General features: G+C 43.3%; 1 protein-coding gene and 1 long non-coding RNA gene across 11 annotated transcripts in view; one reads left to right on the top strand and one right to left on the bottom strand.

Moving 5' to 3' along the window:
• AGBL4 (ATP/GTP binding protein like 4) overlaps positions 1–17057 on the top strand; it is a 1449848-nt gene that overhangs the window by 1407432 nt on the left and 25359 nt on the right. The gene's annotated exons all lie outside the window — the stretch shown is intronic.
• Positions 5445–14190, bottom strand: LOC108584861. Of its 3 annotated transcripts, none has more exons than XR_001900419.3 (4): positions 13464–14190; positions 8017–8331; positions 7847–7934; positions 5445–6340 (listed from the first exon to the last, which is right to left on the bottom strand). It is a non-coding gene; the product is annotated as an uncharacterized LOC108584861 (long non-coding RNA). The 3 variants fall into 3 exon arrangements; XR_004176908.1 differs by having other exon boundaries at positions 8071–8331; XR_001900413.3 differs by having other exon boundaries at positions 7847–8331.

The following is a 17057-nucleotide window of genomic DNA, read 5'->3' as shown; positions in this document are numbered from 1 at the left end:
TTTGTTTCTCTTTCTAATTATGTCTCTGTCACTTTCTCTGAGAATTTGTCTTTGTGTGTTGTTACTCTCTGTATCTCCTCCTCTCTGTTTATCTCTTTTAATTCTCTCTCCTCTCTCGGACCTCCTCACTCTATTTCTGTCATCTCCCTCTCTCCCTCTCTGCCTCTCTCCATTTTCATTCTGCCTCTTTTTCTCTATTCACAGTTCTGATTAGACAAATGACTCAGGGATGAGGCCAATCTCTGCCCAGTGGTTAATTGATGTCTGCTATAGAACTGCCTAAGTGAGTAACTCTTGTCATTAGCATGAGATGGGTTGCCTTGGCCTACAACTAGGAAACCTTTGAAATTCTGCATCTAAATTGCCATTCTTTTGACTGCTGCTAGTGATGGTAATTAGCTGTGTTAATTGGATGTTTTGATATTTGAAGAGCAAAGCAATCCAACTTCTTCCTCCAGAAAGCCAAAATTATTAATGAACTTGGCAGCAGCCTGGCTCTCTTTCCACAGTGGGCACAGCCAAAGATATTGGGGTAGGCAATGGGGTTATTCTAAGAAAGCGTCTTGTCTGCTCTTGGAAAGAGAGAAAGCTGTGGAACTGGCTGTGGAGTATCCTAGGGTGAAATCACCCAGTGAGACAGAAGTCTCAGACCTAGAGACCAAAGACTAACACAAGGAATTTGATTGTATTTTGCCACTATCTGCCATAACCCTGGACAACTAGGCTTGAACTTTTGCATCCCAGTGTCTAGCATGGTACCTGGCACACAGTTAACATTTTACACAAATTATTGCATGAATAACCAACAAGAGCATGGATCTTGAAGTCAGACTTGGATTTGAATCCAAGCTCAGCTACTTTCTAGCTGAATTATTTGAGAAGAAGTTACTTATCTCTCTGAGTCTCCAATTTTCTTCCAGTTACATATTGGTGAAGAATTCTGATGAACATAATTTTCTCCAACTTGTTCTGTTTTTACTGATGCTTTATTATCCCACTACAAATAATATCTGGTACCCCATCTGCCTAACCTGCCTCTTGATCTATCTCCAATTATAAAACAAATTAAAGCTAAGTAAAAGATATTAACAGAATTCTGTGGGGATACAGAAAACAGAGCAATGAATTCAAACTTGGGGGAATCTGGGAAGACCTTCTAAATGGAGCAGATTTTGAGCTAGGTCTAAAAGGGAGGTTAAGCCTTCAATAAGAGGAGAAGAGAGAGTTGGAATAACAGGAAGGCATTCCACAAGTGTCTACAAAGAACAGAACCATGGACAGGCACCTCACTGCTCTGAAATAAGAAACCTAATTATCTCTAAGGGTTCTGTTAGCTCCATGTAGCAGGATTCTATGAAATTGTTCTTTCCCATATCTTACGGTATCTTTCCTCTAGCGAGAAAACAATAATCAACAGCAGAGCCAAGAATATAGGAAATGAAAAGTTGGGTGTGGTAGAGGAGACTTGACATTTTACTCACCATTGAGAGGAACATTCTTCAGAAAGCCAAGCCCAAGGCCTGCAATATGGTCGCATTAGTCAGGGTTCTCCAGAGAAACAGAACCAATAGAATATTTATGTCAATATCAATATCTATATCTATGTCTACATCTATATCCATATCTACATCTATATATCTCCTTTTGGTTCTGCTTTCATATATATATGTAAAGAGATTATATGCATAAAGACATTTATTATAAAGAATAGGCTTACACAATTATGGAGACTGAGAAGTCCCAAATCTGCAGTCAATGAGTTGGAGTCCCAGGAGAGCTGATATGTCTAAGGCTGAAGGCCTGAGTAGAGCTGATGGTGCAAGTTCCAATCTGAAAGTCAACAGACTTGAGACCCAAGAAGAACCGTATTTCAGTTCTTGTCCAAAAGTCAAAAAAGACCCATGTCCCAGCTCGAGTAGTCAGTAGTCAGTAGAGAGGGAATGCCCTCTCAGCCTCTTTGTTTATTCAGTCTTCAACTGATTGGATGAGGACCACCCATATCAGGGAGGGCAATCTACTTAACTAAGTCTACTCACTCAAATTTTAATCTCACCCAGAAATAACCTCACAGACATATCCACAATAATGTTTGACCAAATGTCTAGGCATCTCAGTCAAGTTGACACATAAAATGAACCATCATATGGGTTAATTGGCTCTTGGGACATTTTCAAACACCATGAGGGAAGCACAGGTCAGACAGTGTGATCATGAGGTCCAAAGACCCAGTACAAAGATTACGTAATTACTACATCATTGATCATTGGGTGGTACAGCGTTGGTAGAGTTAATCTAATTCAATCTCTTCCGTTTACAAAAGAAAGAAAGGAGAGAGAGAAGAGGAAGGAGGGAAGGAAGGAAAAAGAAAGAAAGAAAAAGAAAAGAATAAAAGAAGTTTTTAAAAAACTATAATATTAGAATTCTTCTTCCTTTACAAATGTGATGCTCTTTCTGTGTACACCTCAATTATGGCACTTACACTTTGTGTTGAAGGATCATCATACATTTAGCAGGTAGAGAATTTTGGAGTGATACTACATGGGCAAATATGTGAATGATAATGGAGCATTAGGGAATGACTAGCACTACAGCATGGCCAGGATGGGGTGCAGGGTCAATGTGGAGGAGAAACTAAACAGGTAGGCAGTGGCAAATCACAAGAAACCTGATGTCAGGTAAAGGAGCTTGGGAATTTATCCAGAAAGAAAGGAAGAAGGAGAGCTACACAACATAGAGTTGTTACAACACCTCTCTTTGATGGCCCTTTTCATATTGCCTACTAGATTAGTGCCTTCAAAATTGCTAATCATATATGAGTTATTTCTGTATTTCCAGGACTAGGCACAGTGCCAGAAACACAGTAGGTGTCCATAATTGTTGGTTGCATAAAGTTGAGGTAGCTAAACTGATACCCAGAGAAGATAAATGACTTGTTCAACATCACTGTGAAACCAGTGGCAAAGCTGGGCCTGACTGTAGTCAGAGCTTCTTCAGGTAAATTGTTGAAGCTGTATATCCCTGGGCACCAAGTCACAGTTTATTCAGGGATTTTTTGATTCGAGTACGTAGTATATGGCATGATCTAGAGCCAGATTTCTCTCCATAATATAAAATATTTTCCTTCAGAAAACCCAGGGGCATTTGTGTCCAACCTGAGGGAGCTCACTGGCCTTCTATAACCTCACAAGACTCACTAGTATTCTGACTCAGATGCCTTCTCATAGGCTACCTATTGCCATTTTCAAGTATTTGAGGATCACCCACAGTGGCCCAAGGCATGGGGTGTTGAAAGATGAGTCAGACACAGTTGCTGTGCTCAAGTACTAATTTGAACCTGAGCATCTCAAGGACACATACCCATTCTGATGCCTCAGTATCTATAGTTACCAGCATACACTAACTCAAAGAGGTTGAATGACTGAGTGAAGAAACTCGAGGTCATAGTGAAGAAGAAACACCTGTGTAAATTTTATAACACAAGATAAAAAGCTGCAGGTGTCATTAAAGAGGTATCGAGTTCGGAGGAGGGGATAGTGGTCCCAGGGACAAGTTTCAAAGATTTCATGGAGGAGGTGGTAGCTTCTAGGCTAAGCCTTGAAGGATGACTAAGACTGAGACCAAGATAGAAGGGCTGGATGCTGCGGGTGGAAGGAGAACATAAGCACAGACACAGACTCCATCAATAGTTATTAAACAAATGTCCACTCATTGTTTACTGTGTGTCAGGTCCCGTGAGGGGCAACAGGGATGCCAAGCTGCCCTCCCAGAATTGACAACCCAGAGGGGAAAGAGGCAAAGAGGCAAGAGGAAGCAGGAATGTGGGACAGGGGGCAGAGACTGGGAAAGGGGAATGGTGTAGGATTAAGCAGAGGGTCTAGGGGAGATGATCAAATTGGTTAGGCTAAATTAAGAACATCTGAGGGTCTAAAATTTCCGATCTTATTAGGTCTTCATTCTCTACCAGCCACAAAAGGTGTTTGATGTGGAGGGAAAAAGAACTAGAAGGTATAGAGTTCCTGCTACATACCAGTAAAAAGTGCTTTACACATAATACTCTTATTTAATATTCTCATCCACTTCGAAGTAGGTCTGTGTATCTTTGTTTTACAAATGAGAAAGCTAAGTTTAAGCAACTGGTTAGTGGTGGGATCTTTGTGACTCCAAAGTCCTTGATTTGTTTTCTACTGTACCATGCTGATGAGAGAGGATGCTCATCCTATATCCTCTTCTTATTCCCTGGTTGACTGTAGGGTGTGTGTATGTTTGTGTGTGTGTACACATGCATGTGCCTCCTCACATCTTCCTGCATACAGGTACTAACTGTGGGCTAAGGGAGATTTTGATTACTTCTGTCCAATTAATGCTCTGTTCATTTCTGCTGTCTCCTTGTGATTGTAATTAATTGCTGCTGATTATGCTGTGTGGAAGGAAAAGGATAGCCATCAGCAGTTCTGCTTGGGGGATAAAAACATTGTAATGCAAAACAAAACTGATTCCCAAGGACTTGAATTTAAAAATTTGCTCTGTTACAGAAAGATTAGGCATTCTGTGACCAAAATCAATATTCTATGACCCTATTCAGGTATAAGAACAACCTGTCCCTGTTCTGGTCAGCAGTAAGGATGAAAGGAATTGAAGCAATATAGTTATTTGGAAAATTGGTGTGTGTAAAAACTGCTCATGTGATTTGCAAATCTCTTCCTCATCTATAAAATTAAGAGGTGTGATGAAACAAACTCCAACATCTTGTATTAGCCAAAATTTGGTTGCAAGGGACAGAAAACCCAACTCAAACTGACTTAAATAAAAAGGGAAATTAATTAGCTCATAAAACTCAAAAGTCCAAAGGGATACTTGTTTCAGGCATTGCTGGATCTAAGGACTCAGCATCATCAAGGCTTAGTCTGAAGCTCTCTGTCCTCAACCCCTCAGCACTGTTTCTTAAGCATTGGCTTCATTATTCAACCAGCTCTCCCCTGCTAGAAGCAAATTGGCTGCCAGAAGCTCCTGGTGGATATCCCAGCCTCTCAGTGTAAGGGTAACTCCCTGTTTCACAAGTCCCAGAACTGAGTCAGGTATGGGCCATGCCATACCTCACTAATCACTGTGGAAAGAGGTATATCAGTGCTCTGATTGGCCACCATTAGGCTGACTCCATCCCCAGAGTCTGAATGGGGTCAGCTCCTCCTGAGTCACAGAATTGAGATTGGGGGCTCAATACAGGAAAATGATGTGTGTGAGAGGGAATACATTAAGAGCAGGAAAATAAAACAAGACAAAGCAAGACAAATGTCCACTTTTGGTGCCCTCTTGCTCTGATATTTTATGATTCTTTAACCACTGACACACTGTAAAGTTAAGGCTAGAAAATATGAAAGTCACTAAAGTTCAGTGAGTACTTAAAGGGAGGATGTGTGATTAAAGTCGAAACAAAGAGGATAATGTATTTTTGATTATCTATTTTATGTTAAATTCCATACCAGGTGCTTTCACATTCATTAAGTCATACAGTCTACACAATACTTTTGTTAGTAGCTATTGTTATTCTCATTTTACTAATCAGGAATTGAGGATTAGTGGATGGACCACTTATCTAAGGTTTATTTATTTATTCCTTTACTTTTTCTTTCCGCAGCATTATTTGATGGTGTATTAGGCTAGGGAAACAAGGATGGAGAAGGGGTAGTCTCTGTCCTCAAAGAACTCACAATCTAATGGGAAAGAGAGACAGGCCAAGAATAGTGGAGGTTAGGGGTCCAATGGGTAGTCCCAGGTCTGGTGGCTCCCAAGACGTGCACTTCTTTGTTCTCTCCAGGCAAAAGTTCAGGGTTCTCTGCTCTGCCTAGGTGGGGCATTGTTCGGAGAGCTTATGGTTCAAGAAGACCTTGTGTCTCTGGAAGCCCAGACCAATATTACTCAACTGGCTTCACCCTATAGCTATAACTAACCAGTTATCAAAGGAACCAGATCCCTCTACCCTAGAATTCACCCAGAAGGGGGCTAGAGAGCCTTGCTTCCTTCACAAAACCTTTTGATCTCTGCAACCAAGACAGAGTCACATCCCTGGCTTCCTTGGAAATGCCTTTCAGATGGTGCTATTCAGGGCCTCCTTCTCTTCATCACATCACTTTTCCAGGGTCCTGGCTCTGATGAGTTTTCCCTCTTTCCAAGGAGTAAGAGGGGAAGAGCCAGCTCACTTTACCTTCTGGAGTGTGTGACATTTGCCTCCACACCCACCCCTGCTCCTTAAACAATTTTCTTCTCACAATCAAATTCTCCATTAATCTCTAGGAAATGACCTCCATTTCTTCTCTTCATGAAATCCTGAGATAATCTTGGCCTAGGAAGAAGAAAAGAAACAGAAGCTAATGTAAATTCCTGCCATTAGCAATATTGATTGTTTCACATAGCAAATATTTAATTGAACACCTAATGTGCCAGACACTGCTAAGCACAGGGGAAATTATGGTGAACAAAGCAGACATCATTTTTGCAATCACAGAACTTGGTAGCCTAGTGAAAGAAACAGGTATTTGGCCAGGCACAGTGGCTGACACCTGTAATCCCAGCAGTTTGAAAGGCCGAGGTAGGAGGATCTCCTGAGCTCCGGAGTTTGTGACCACCCTGGGCAACATAGTGAAACCCTGTTTCTACTAAAATACAAAAAATTAGCCAGGCTTGACGGCGTGCCCCTGTAGTCCCGGCTACTTGGAAGGCTGAGGCACGACAATCGCTTGAACCCAGGAGGTGGAGGTTGCAGTGAGCTGAGATCGTGCCACTGCACTCCAGCTTGGACTACAGAGTGAGACTCCATCTCAAAAACAAAACAAAAAAGAAATAGATATTTATCAAAAATTACACATACAATGTAAAGTTACCACTGTGACAGAACTGTGAAGGAGTGCCAGGAAGTTCTGGGAGAGTACAGGATGGCAGACTGACTCAGCCCAGAGGTCAGGGATGGCTCTCTTGTCAAAGTGGCAGTGGAGTTGACGTCTGAAGAATTAGTAGGAGTTACTTACTTAGAGGCAACAAGGCAGGGGGTTTGGAACAGTCTTTTGGGCAGAGGCCCTGCCACAGAGGAAACATGACAAACGGCATAGAACTGTTTTAAGAAATCCTGTTGTCCATGGGATGAATGAGCACATGGGATATAATATGCTTGTTCTTATTGTTACTAAAATGGAGCAGGATGGAGTGAGACATGGAACAGGCATGTTTTATATCCTGACAGTGAGTGGATCCTGATTAGCATATATGAAAGAGAAGGAGGCAGTCAGTCAGACAGACAGGCCAGCTGGCCCGTCAGAGGTATGGGGGAGTGAGAATGGAAGAGAAAGGAAAAGTTCCAGAGAAAACATATTCTGTCCTAAAGACTGGATAAATATGTTGGCCTCATGGGCAGTTTAAGGCCAGCCTCATACCCATCCTGTGAGTGGGATCATTGTCAGCTTTGCTTGACATATCCGCAGAAGAGCATTAGATACAGGAAAATTGCAGTAACTGGTCCTTTTAATGGAGATTCACTATAGGAATCATAATAGCCACTTGGCACATCGGTACAGTAAAATAAAATTAGGCAACATTACTACTAAGAAAGGTGGGATGGAAAGTACTCTAGGGAACACAGAGCTCCCTGCCACCTTTAGACTTCCTACCCAAGGTCGATGGGGACACCATCATACAGTTCTCCAAGGCAGGAACCTGGTATGCTGTTCTTGATACTTTTCCTAGTCTAGTCACCTCTTCCAGCACCCAAGTATCATCTTTCTTACTAGACAAATATTTCCAATTCTTTGTCCTTCTCACAACTCCCCTGATAGTGCCTGAGCCCAGGCCCACTCACCATTCTCCCTGGACCAGGACGTTTCCTCCTGTCTGTAGTCTGGGTCCCCTCCAAATCCCCCTTCACCAGGGTCACAGGAGAAATCACCCTAGAAACAAATTTGAGCATTGTGTCTCTGTCTCTTAAAACCCTCCCCTGACTTCCCATTATCTGCAGAAGAAAGTTCATACTCATAACATCACACAAGGCATTCATGATGATCTGTGCTTGCATTTTTCTCTTACTTCCTTCTTCATCTTTTAGAAGATATTCCAGCCATGACAAACATCTTTGAAGGGATCGTCATGCCTCAGCATGCTTGCACGTGCCTCTGCCTTTATTCAGGATGCCGTTTCATGCCATTCAACTTTACCTGGCCAAGTCTTACTTTTCCTCCAGGTCACCTGGATTTCAATCTTATACTGTATTTGTTGGTTGGTTTACTGCCTTTCTTCCCTTGTGAGCTCCACAAGAGTTGGTCGTTGTATGCAATTGTGTTCCTGAAACTAGAAAAGTATCTGGTACATCATAGATTCTGAATTAATTGTTGACTAACTTGTTTAATGAAGAGTTATCTCAGTAAAAAAAAAAAAAAAAAAAAAAGACAATCTTACCCCCGCCATTCAGCTCAGGTGTTTCCTATTCTAACAAGCTTCCAGGGTGTCTCCAATACTAAATCCCACTTTTTGCACCCTGACTTCCCTTATTTCCCTCTGCCATAGTGTCATTGCCCTAACTTGCAACTTTTATTTACGTATCTTCTCTAAAGGCTGCTCAAGAACAGACTGATTTCTCATCTCTAAACCCATAGCGTCTAGTACAGTACCTTATACAGCAGGTACTCAATAAATATTGAATAAATGAATTAATTTTAAGAAAGTTAAAACAATAAAGAATTATAGCATAAAAATAATTTTTCAAGCCACAGGCCTTGTAGTAGGACAGACCCGAGTTTAAGTCCTAACCGTCCGCTTGCTAACTGAGTGGTATTAGAAAGGTGACATCTCTGAACCTCTGTTTTCTAACCTATAACACAAGGATACCAAAATCTACCTTGCTTGTAATAAATGAAACTAGCACAGTGCCTGGAAAATAGTCCATGGTCATCAACATTAATTTCATTCCCTAAGTTTTAAGTTCAAAACAATAGTTAAAAAAGAACGTAACATCAGAGCAGAAAAAAAAATCATAAAATGTTAGAGCCAGGAGGGTCCTAAAGACTGGGATTTAAGTTTATCATCACACCCTTCCTAGGCATGGGATTCATTGCTGGTTTGCTTGAAATATAACAAAGATGTCTCAAAATGAGGAATAAATGCAAGGAAATGGCCAATAATGAGGTATTATAATGGAGTGTCACTATAATAATAGTCATTCTTTGGTGAAACTGTGAAGCAAGCCAATTCCTCTTTATTGTCTAAATGGAGAAATTGAAGTCCAGGAGTGGGTCAGTGACCTGCCCAAGGCTGCCCAAGGCATACAGCATTTGGTGAAAGCTGATGCTCAAATATAGGTCTCTTGATTCACAGGACATTGCTCATTCCATTCATCCATGTAAGTGCTTCAGATTCAGGCCCAATCAGGGGTGAAGACACAAGGGCAGGAGAGTGGGCTTCTTTTAAAGGTGGAGGACCCCATGTCCTGTCCCTCCAGCAAACCCTATAGTGGGTCTGTTAAGTTCTGAGCCCAGGATTTGATGCTTCCCAGAAAAAGACTGAACCCCAATTCTCACCCACAGAATGACCCAGATTTCAGCTGAGTTTTGCAGTCAGCTCCTAGGGATCATCTTTGCTGAACTGTTCTTTGACGCCTGCAGCAGACTTGGGCCGCCACACTCTTTGAGGTTTTTTAGTTAAGTTAGTGCAGATGCATTCAGGATAGATTCTTCATATTTTTCATTCCATTTCAAGTCTAACTTGATTTTACTCCCCCACACTCTGCCAGATTCTCGCTAATCCCAGAGGAGTCAGACTATAACAAGGGAACAGGTCAGAAAATGAGAAGAAGGAATATTACCAGGAAGGTGGTGATAAACTCAATTATCTCTATCCATAGACCTAGAGCAGAGATTCTTAACATTTTACAAGATGCTGATTTTTTCTGAAAATTATAGAAAATTATGAATACTTTCCCCAGAAAATGTACACAGTTTGTCTGTAGTATCAGAGGGTTCAGGAACCCCTTAATGGCCCTTCTGATATAGAGGCTCACAGAACATCAGAGCTGAAATGTTTCAAAACATTTCATCCGCAAGCTAATCCCTCCTCCAAATTTACAGATTGGAAAACTGATACCTAGAGGAGACTTGCCCCAAGCAAGTGCAGAAATACTCAGAAACAGAGCTGAGGCCTAAAGCCAGGCCCATCAGAACTCCTCTCTTCCTTCTCTCTTCCCTGCCACTCCAAGATCCTGCTATGCAAATATTTACTTTGGTCTTCAGTCTCATTTTTAACTGTGCATCCAGTTGAAGCTTCTAAAAATATATGTGAGACAAGCAGGAGCTCAGTATCTCTCAGAAAAGCAGAGCCCCCTCTCAGGTTGAGCTGCATCAAAGTCCCAGGCACTGCTGAGCTGGGGCCCAGCTGGGCAGGCACAACTGATTCCAAGAGCCAATTTTCAGAGCCATGGTCAACTGTCAGTGGAGAAAGGGAGGCACAGCTGGGAAATTGCTGGTGCTTGGATTGGAAGAGCAGGTGAATGAGGAAGCCATGAGGCAAGTGATAGTGTAGGATCTGGAGAGAGAGATTAATTTCCCTCTTGAGTGAGAAGTGGGTCTGAGTTAGACAGACAAGCTATAAATACCAGCAGTCTTGGGCAAGTAGAGAAGGGAGAGGCATCTCGGGTATTGAGGTGTGCTAGAAATGGAGGGAGGACACTCTTCCCTGCCAAAGTAATGAGGAGGGTGGTTAGATAACAGTCTACCAGATTAATGCAGCCTGTGAGTGGGATCCCTCTCCCCTTCCCTGTCTCCAGGGATCCATTCAGGGATTACTTGTTTCCAAGTAGGGAAGCCAAGACCCTTCCCAGTCAAGATCCAGCCCACCTCTCTCATGTCACTTGCTGCATCTCCACCAGATACTGTACAACCGCTAGACCAGTGGTTCTCACCCACAGGTACATTTGCCCCAGGGAATGTTTGGCAATGTTTGAAGACACACTTGGTTGTCACAATGAGGTGGATGCTGCTGACATCTAGTGGGAGAAACCAGGGATGCTGCTAAACACCCTACAATGCACAGGACTGTCCCCACAACACAGAATCTTTTAGCCAAACATGTCAATAGTACCTGGACTATAAACAGATTGAGCACAGCCATCCCTGTTTTGTTTACTCTACATAGCCAGTGTGAATGTTCTATATACCTATTACATGGCCCAGCACAGAAGAGGTGATTGATAACTTATCTGTTGAATGAATCAATGAGTAATAAATAATGAATGAGCATTGGCTCATGCCTGTAATCTCGGCACTTTGGGAGACTGAGGCGTACGGATCACAAGGTCAGGAGTTTGAGAGCAGCCTGGTCAGCATAGTGAAACCTCGTCTCTACTAAAAACACAAAAATTAGCCAGACGTGGTGGCACACACCTGTAGTCCCAGCTACTAGGGAGGCTGAGGCAGGAGAATCACTTGAACCCAGAAGGCAGAGGTTGCAGTGAGCCAAGATCGCGCCTCTGTACTCCAGCCTATGTGACAGAGCAAGACTCCGTCTCAAAAATAAATGAATGAATGAAAAATAAATAAAGAATGAATGAATGAGTAAATGAATAACAGCAACCTGCCTAATGTGGTCTAAAGTCCAAATGCCCGCCAAGGTTATCCCATCCAGAATCAGGCACATTATAACTGAGGTCAGCTCCCCATCTGTTCTAGCCCACCAGCCTCTAACCTGGCTTCTCCTCAAAAGACCCCATTAGGGTGGTGGGCAGCACTGGACACCTGATGAAGCTGCCCCTCATCGGCTTGGTCAGAAAGGGTATCCCCTGCTCCAGGGAAACACTTTTCCCAGGCTAGAGCAGAGAGTGAGAATTAGAACTAGAGATCATCGAGTTCAACTGCCCGCCAATTTTACAGGAGAGGAAACTGAGGCACACAGCATTTGGAAGAAACCTACAAGGCATTATACCGAACATCCAGAAAACACAGAATTTTACAAATAGTTTCTTCATCTCTCCCTGCCTCTGTCTCTCTGTCCTTTTCTTTATCTCTCTCTCATCTTGATTTGTTTTAGTCTTACTTTTTCTCCCTATCTTTGTTCATAGGCCTAACGTGCTAAATAACTCTGGAAACAAATGTGAACGTGACACATTCTTGTCCTTAAAGAGCTCATACTTTGTTGGAGATGACAGTTTCATATGTAGTAATGATAATAAAAAAGCTACTGCATACCAGCATTGTACTGGGTACCTTGGATATATAATTTTTAATCAATACAATAATCCTGAGGTAGGAAGCATTATCTATTGTGGCGATGAGGAAACTAAGGCTCAGAGACGGTAAATAGCCTGCCCAGGTTCACACAGCTAAACATGTAGGAGCCAGGATTAAAACCCACGCTTTGTGGACTTTAAACCTGGCCTTCTAAATACACGCACAATGGAATACAGTGTCAGGAGATAAGGCTTAGAGGAGCTTATGGAAGGCCATGAAAGCCAGATCTAAGAGTTTAGATCTTACCTTGGAGGTGACAGTGTAGGGTTGTAGGTCAGGGAGTGACAAGGTCAGCAATTGTGAGAACATCATTCTCAGCAATAATGGAGAGAAACCAGAAGCCAGAAGACCAATTAGGACACTGAAGCAATAGTTCAGATAAGAGACAAGGATCCAAACAATGCAATAGCAGTGGAGGAAGGGGAGGAGCAGATTTACTATGTTTAAGAGGTAAACTAGGCAACATTGCCCTTGAGAGGCAGCAAATAATGCCAGCAAAAAGCACTCTGAAATTAGACATATCTGGGTCTGAGTCCTGGTAAATCCACTTGATGCTTGTGTAGGTCAGGTGGGGTGGAGTTGGTGGGGCACCCAGCAAGGTGTCTCACACAGAGCCAGAATTCCACCCCTGACACCCAGCACCTTCGTCCTGGGTATGCCAGGACGCTTCATATGCCAGCTCTTAGCTAAGCCGATGAACTCTCAGGCAGTGTGGAATAGGCTGAATAATGACCCCAAAGACATTCAGTTCCTGATCCCTAGAACCTATCAATAATACCTTATATGGAAACAAGGTCTTTGTAAATGTCATGGTTAAGACTGTTCAGATGGAAGGTTGAGACTATCCTGGATCATCTGAGTAGGTCCTAAATACGATCACATGTACCCCTAGAAGAGAGAGGCAGAGGGAGATCTGACATACACTGAAGAGAGAGGAGGCAATGTGACCATGGGGGCAGAGATGAAATGATGTGATCACAAGCAAGGAATGCCAGCAGCCACCAGAAACCAACTATTTCTCTGTTTTCTCCCCAGAGCCTGTGGAGGGAATGCAGGCCTGTGACACCTAGTTTGGCCCCAGTGAAACTGATTTCTGACTTCTGGCCTCCAGAATTGAGAGAATAAATGTCTGTTGTTTTAAGCCACTAAGTGTGTGGTGATTTGTTACAGTGGCAATGGAAAACTAATTTCGAGCCTTATACTTACCCCCAACTTTAATTCTTTCCGTGATGAATTGGACACTCTTCCCACAATTTCCGTATAAGCATTCATCTCCAGCCTCCTCCGTGAAGTGAGCCTCTCAGGAAATACCTACTCTGTGGAATTGCATTTCGCCCGTCAAAAAAGAGGCCTCACTTCCCGTCCCTGTCTGTGTCTCTCCACCTTCTTCTCTCAGTCCTTCTCAGTCTCTCACTGTTCCTGTCGCTATTTCAGTCTTACACGTCGCATTTACAGTCTGTCCTCTGCGGCTGTGCTTCTCTGCCTTTTTTCCTTTTGTCTCTTTCTATCTCATCTTTTGCCTTTCTTTCCCCTCTCCCTCCCTTCTCCTATTGCCTACATTTGTATCTCTCTCACGCCTCTTTCAGTTTGATTCTTTCCTTTTCTGTCATTTGCTCCATTTTTCTCTCTCTGCCCCCACCCCATTTCTTCTCAGTTTTCAAGCCTGAGTCTCTCTCAGCCTCTCTGATTATCCTTCTCTCCTTATCTTCTTGCTTCATCCTGACCAGTTTCCCTGTATTTTTCTGTCGGTTTGCATCTCTCTCGCTTCTGGTCTCTGCCTCTGCGGCCTCTTTGTCTCTTCCTCTCTCCTGCTGTCTATCCCTGACTCTCTAATCCATCTCTCTCTCTTTCTCGCTTTCTCTCTTTCTCCATCTCCCTTTCCTCTCTCCCTCTCCTCTCCTTTACAGGTCTTCGTACCTAGGGGGTGCCCCTGGACTTGCCTGCAATGGGAAAGGACTCTGCAATTACATCGGCAGCCTCCACACTGCGCTTCAGAGAAGGATTCATCTGTTTAGTCACGCACTTGTCCGACACTGTGGGAGGATTGGTAGGGAGGCAGAGACAAAAGATATTTCATTGTCACATTTTTCTTCTGGCTTTACCTAGAGGCTCCTAGGCAGGTGCCTTTTAATATTCTAGCAGCGCTGTCAGCCTTACCAAAGAGAAATCACTTTTCCTTGGCCTATCCCTCTGCACAATTAATCTTCCCCCTTTAATGGTGATCATCTGTTGCTGGGAGGGGCAGGAGTATGAGCAGAAAATGAATTCTAGGTGGGAGTTTCCAAACAGGGAGCAGGTAGGAGTTCAATTTTCTTATTTGGAAGCAGGATAATGGCAAGAAAAGACCTTTATGAGGACAGAGATATGTCTGTTTTCTCTTTGTTGTATCCTAGCTCCTAGAACAGTGTCTGTCACATAGAAACCACTTAATATGAATATATAAATGAACAAATGGGTTTCAATCCTCCTTGCGCCAATACTTGATGTGACTCATCAGACAAGTGACTTCTAATTTTTCATCTGCAAAATAGGGATGGTAACCAGAGCTGCCATGGCCCACAAGTAGGGGGAAAGGAGAAGTGGGATATTATGTCTGAGGAGCGGGGCAGAGCTCAGCACCCTTTAGTGCAGTTAGGCCAGCTGAACTTGCTGAGGGTTCTAGAAGAGTTGCAGGGAGTGAGAAGTATGAAGAAGGCTTCAGAGATGAGTCCACAAGGGGAGGAGGAGGGCAGGGAAGGGAGGCCACAGGCCAGACGAGAGGATGTGTGTGAGACTTGTCTCCGCCGAAGCTGCTCTGGGAGGCGAAGAGGACCTGGACCTGCAGACAGAAAACAGCCATTGCTATGAAAGAGGTGTTCCTGACCCCATGAGGGAGGACTCATCCCTGAGGTTGATTATTATCCCCAGTTTGGGATTGGGTTGGATTTAGCAAGAGTCTAATTGTGAAATGACCGGTCAGGGCTGTGTTTCAGATGAGGAGGATTAACTCCGCTTTGATGCTGGCCAGCGCCTTCACCTCCCCAAGCCCATCCCCACCCCACCTTCTCAAGGAGGCCTCTCTGAGCACTCTACTTAATGCTGTGATCTTCTCCTTGTCCCCAGCCCTCCCCTTACCCTATTCTTTATCTTTACTCCATAGCACTTACCACGTTCCAGCATTCTATATAATTTACACATGTATTATTAGGTCTACAGCTTGTTTTCCATAGCTAGAATTTGAACTCCATAAAGACAGAGGTCTTTGTCAGTTTTGTTCACTGTATATGTCAAGTGTCTAAAATAACGGCACATGGTCAGTTCTCCATATGTATTTGTGAATGAAAGAATGAGGATGGGATTTCTCATAAGCTTATTGTATTGAGGGCTTTGCTTGAATATACCATGTTAACTGAAAAAGGACTCGAGAGACCACATTTACCCACAGAGAAGTTAGGCCCAGTGAAGGGAAACGGCCCAAGGTCACATGGCTAGTTAATGATGAAAACCATGTTGGTCTCTTGATTCCCACTCGTGTGCACACTCAAGGCCCCAGATCTGAGGCCCTGAGACAGGAGAACAGAGGATCCTTCAGTTATTGCCATTCTCCTAAAGCCCTTGGGACACCCTGAGAGCAGAGAGGAAGAGGTGGAGAGCTGAGCAGAATGGAACACACTGCACAGTCAGCAAGAATTTGTAGCATGAATAATCCCAAAGAGCTGAAAATTCAGAAACAATTCCCATTTTCTGATTTTTTTTTCCCATTTCTGATTCAGAACCTGGATACTTAATGTCTTGTAGCTCAAACCCAACATGCTCCGAACTGACCTCCTACTATCTCCCCTGAAGCTCTTACTGCCTCATTCTTTCAAATGCCAGATCAGGGCACCCCATTGACCCAGCTGCTAAAGCCAAAGATGAAGGAGTCATCCTTCACTCCTTCCTTTCCTTTGGGCCCCACATCCAACCTGGCAGCAGGTCCTGTTGGCTCTTCCCACAAATATGTCTTCCCATCTCTACTGCCTGTGAACAGCCGGGGTCTCCCTTGTCCTCTCCTGGACCATTGCAGTCGTCCCTGGCTACTCTGCCTGCTTCCACTCTTGCCTTCTCTTTTAGTGCAGCAGTGACCTTTGGAAATAAAAATAAGACAGTGTCACTTTCCTGCTTCAAACTCTTCAGTAGCTTCCCATTCACCAAGAAAGTCCAGACTCCTTAAGGTGGCCCAGAGGTCTTGGTGATCTAGCCCTTGCCCATCACCCTCTGCCAGCCCTCTTCCAGTTTCTGTCTCTCAGCTGAGGACCCTTCCCAGACACCCTTCCCTCTTCATAGGTACTGCTGCAGTCACTGTTCACTCCCAGTTCATATCTCTTCCTCAGAGAGGCCTTCCCATGCCTGCATTATCCGCAGGTACAGACTCTGTGCATTTTCTTCATAGTACTGTATTAAGTGCAATATGTGTGTGTGGTTTTTTTGGTTTGTTTGTTTTACAAACCAAAAATTTTACTACCTCGCTATTTATCTCTGCTTCTAGACTTAAGAACCACTGTCTTGGTTTTGTCTTCTTTGATTTTAACCATAGTATACCCTGAGCCTTCCAAAAAGCCTGAACATAATAAACATAGTAGATGATCAGTAAATATACATTGACTAAATGAGTGACAAATACAACCCATATATGTTCATTGGCTTTTATTGCCTACAGAATAGAAGTTTAAGTTTCTTAACTTGACATTCAAAGCCTTCACTCACTTGTCTCTGGCCTAATATTTCAGCATCACATTCCACTCTACACATTTAGCTACATGGGCCCTCGGACCCTTTTCT

The sequence above is a fragment of the Papio anubis genome, chromosome 1 (genome assembly GCF_008728515.1).
Source record: "Papio anubis isolate 15944 chromosome 1, Panubis1.0, whole genome shotgun sequence".
NCBI lineage: Eukaryota > Metazoa > Chordata > Mammalia > Primates > Cercopithecidae > Papio > Papio anubis.
The sequence above is the reverse complement of the archived record's forward strand: the minus strand, read 5'-3'. Positions and strand labels throughout refer to the sequence as shown.